At 46.2% G+C, this 3,169-nt stretch overlaps 1 protein-coding gene across 1 annotated transcript in view; it reads right to left on the bottom strand.

Moving 5' to 3' along the window:
• Positions 1-1,954, bottom strand: part of SLC20A2 (solute carrier family 20 member 2) — a 72,149-nt gene extending 70,195 nt beyond the window's left edge. Inside the window, 1 exon segment of the mRNA XM_077476183.1 lies at positions 1,763-1,954. The gene's annotated coding sequence lies outside the window, so the exon portion shown is untranslated.
• Positions 1,955-3,169: the final 1,215 nt, after the last annotated feature.

Here is a 3,169-nt window from a genome sequence, read left to right as displayed (position 1 = left end):
TTTAATACACTCCCCCAAATCTCAAATCAGGATATGCGCGTTTCTGGTCCATTTTTTGATGCGTTCCTTTCTCCACCCCACCTCAATTCAAGATATGCATGTCTCTGGTGCATTTTGTCCTGCTCCAGATGCATTCCATACAGTGAAGAAGAGGATAAAAAAAAAAGGAGCACACACACACACACACAGCTCTACTTTTATTAACTTTACTGGAATGCACTGCATTGTTGTGAACTAGGGCCACTGAAATACTTTTAATATGCTGATTAAAACACACACGGGTTTGCATCTACTGTGAACCAGCCCTTGGCCAGCTGTCAAAATCCTGGGCCGATATCAATGGTTTGCCGACACATGCAAATCCCTGACAAATTTGTCAACTTAGCTGCTATTGGTTGGCCTTTATAACTGAATGCATGGAACCATCTAAAAAGCAAACCAATACACAGAAACAGGAAAGGTAGGAAGGAAGAAAGAAAGAAAAGGAAAAAAAAAAAAAAAAAAGGGGGGGGGGGAGAAATAAATAAGTCAAAGGGTGAGGGGTGCACAGAACGGTCTATTAGGAACTAGGAGGATTAATAAAAATAAAAAATACACAAGAGGATTGCTGCACAAACAATGAATGTTTATTTGTAAAAAATTACCTGAAAAAAATAAATAAAAATACCTGATGTGATGTAAATAAACTTTCATAGTTTGTGCAGCAAAATATATATCTCTGCTCAATGACCAGGACATCTTGTGTGATACAGCACTCTCTCATTTTAACTAACAATTGTGCAGTCGTGGGACATTGTACAAAATGTATGCCCCCCCCCCCCCCCCCCATAGAGCTTTCTTTTGGTGGTATTGCATCACCTCTGCAGTTTTTATTTTTTGTGCTATAATAAAAAGAGTGACAATTTTGAAACAATTTTTTTTTTTTTTTTTTTAACTTAGCATATCCAAAATAAATAATTCTATCTCTGTTGGATATATTTATTTTTTTCTTGTGGATATTTAGAGCGATAAAAAAAAAAAAAAAAAAAAAAAAGAAGGAGGGGGGGGGGGGAGGGAGTTCTTTTGGATATTTATAGCAAAAATATTTTTTTTTTCTCCCTTTCTTGCACAAGCACAGAAAGCAAATCAGTAAAACAAAAGATATATGACATATGGTAAATAGATCCTGCGATGTGATCTGATCCAGAAGCAGTAGAGGAGATCTATCCAGGTTGATATACAGTATGGACCCTGGGAGGGTGTTAAAAGCGGACTCTGGATGCAGGATGTCTGGTAGCAGTGAGCCCAGAGAAGCTCCTATGTATCTCCATGCAGAATGTAACGTGTTAGTACAATGATCAGACACGCAGGAAGAGTTAGTGAAGCATTGTTGGAAAGCAGAGCTCAGGCAGGGCCAGTAGAATCCTATGAGGCGTGCAGATCGGTGTCAGTGTCCTCTGTCACCGTGCAGCATGGTTGTACTCCCCGGCTACATGTGATCGCTGTGTATGTCTTCTCCTCCGTCCATTTCCTGTCACACTTCTCCTCGTGTTACCAAATACAGAGAAGCCGCCGCTCTCCTCCCGCGCTGCGGGCTGTCACTCGGGTGTAGCAGTGACAACTAGGAGCTGACAGACACCGGATGCCACCAATGGGAGACGCCGGGCGCAATATGCTGTGCTCCCTCCCGACACACAAGGATTCTCTCTCACACACCTGCACTATAACCCTGAGCTCCTGGTATTACCTACAACAAGGCGCCACCGTACAGCCCTTCACTCACCTTGCTTTACCAATGACAGAACACGACGCTGCTCCTCCACGGCCACCTCTCAATCCCGACTATTCCAGCGGGAGCTCGGGGAAGGGGCTGAGCACCGCGCTAGGCTCCGCCCGCTGTACGGACAGACGTTGTACTGCGCACCCGATTGCGTCACACGCAGGATGGGTAGTTGGAATCGGGGAGGAGGTTGGGGATGGAAGAATGTTCCCGGTGCAGCTAGGTGTGAGGGGGAGGAGGAGGGGGGGAGAGTGTGATGTACCATTAAAGCCCTGTTGTGTGATGTGGAAGCAGCCCGCCGTGTCACATGCTTCTTTGTGTAGGCGGGTATACGGGAACTACTTGTAGGAGTGTACAGAGCTCACTGAGCGAGTAGTGAGGAAATGTGATATCTGAGGAGAGTCCTATGTGAAGAGAAATAAGATACTTGCTCACCTAGGTTTGCAACCTCATCCCTTTATATCCGAGCACATATGAACTACACAGGTTCTGAGGACAATTTAATGCAGATAAGGCACCAAGTGAGTTTAATTACAACCTTAATCAGCCACACAACCTGTATAATTAATATGTGTTCAGGTTTAAAGGGATGAGGTGGTAACCATACACTCACCTGAGACCACCATGGGCTGTGTATTGGAGTGCACAGGGCTGGGGCAAGGGTTTTTGACACCCCAGGACAGTGATGGAGAACTTTGGCACCCCAGATGTTTTGGAAATATATTTCCCATGATGCCCAACTACTTTGCAGAGTGCATGAACATCAGAGGAAATGTAGTTCCAAAACATCTGGGATCCCAATGTCACATCACATTTTGCTACCCGCTGGAGTGTGAATGTGCGACGCCGCCACATGTGTTCTAACACAGGGCCCCTCGCGGGCTCACTTCACTCGCTATGCTTCGGGCACAGCCTCACTTCGCTCGTCATAATTATAATCTAATTCTGTGTCCACTTGGATGGTGGGGCTTGAAACTGGACTCAGGGGCGTGCGCACAAAATTCTGCGCAAGCACAGATCGCCACAGTGTTGGAGCTCATATGGCAGCGTCGCACATGCGCAGTCTAGCGGGTAGCCAAATGTGATGGGTCCCATATGTGATGAAACACCAAGCTTCGCCATCAATGCCCTAGGCAAAACCTCATTTTGCTGCCCCAGCTCCACCTCCTCTGCCCTGCCCATGTATACCCCTCCTTTTTATTGACTGCTACTATTTTGCATCAATTCCATCAATGCAGTTTCACCAGTGCCATCAGTGCAGCCTCACCAGTGCCGTCAATGCAGCCTCACCAGTGCCGTCAATGCAGCCTCACCAGTGCCATCAAAGCAGCCTGATCAGGGACGGACTCCTACATCCGGGCCATGTGCTCGCTACACAGACACGCATCAGTGTGATCAGTCTATACACAG

The sequence above is a fragment of the Lithobates pipiens genome, unplaced genomic scaffold (assembly GCF_037356315.1).
Source record: "Lithobates pipiens isolate NorthernLeopardFrog02 unplaced genomic scaffold, aLitPip1_a1.2 Scaffold_13, whole genome shotgun sequence".
NCBI lineage: Eukaryota > Metazoa > Chordata > Amphibia > Anura > Ranidae > Lithobates > Lithobates pipiens.
The sequence above is the reverse complement of the archived record's forward strand: the minus strand, read 5'-3'. Positions and strand labels throughout refer to the sequence as shown.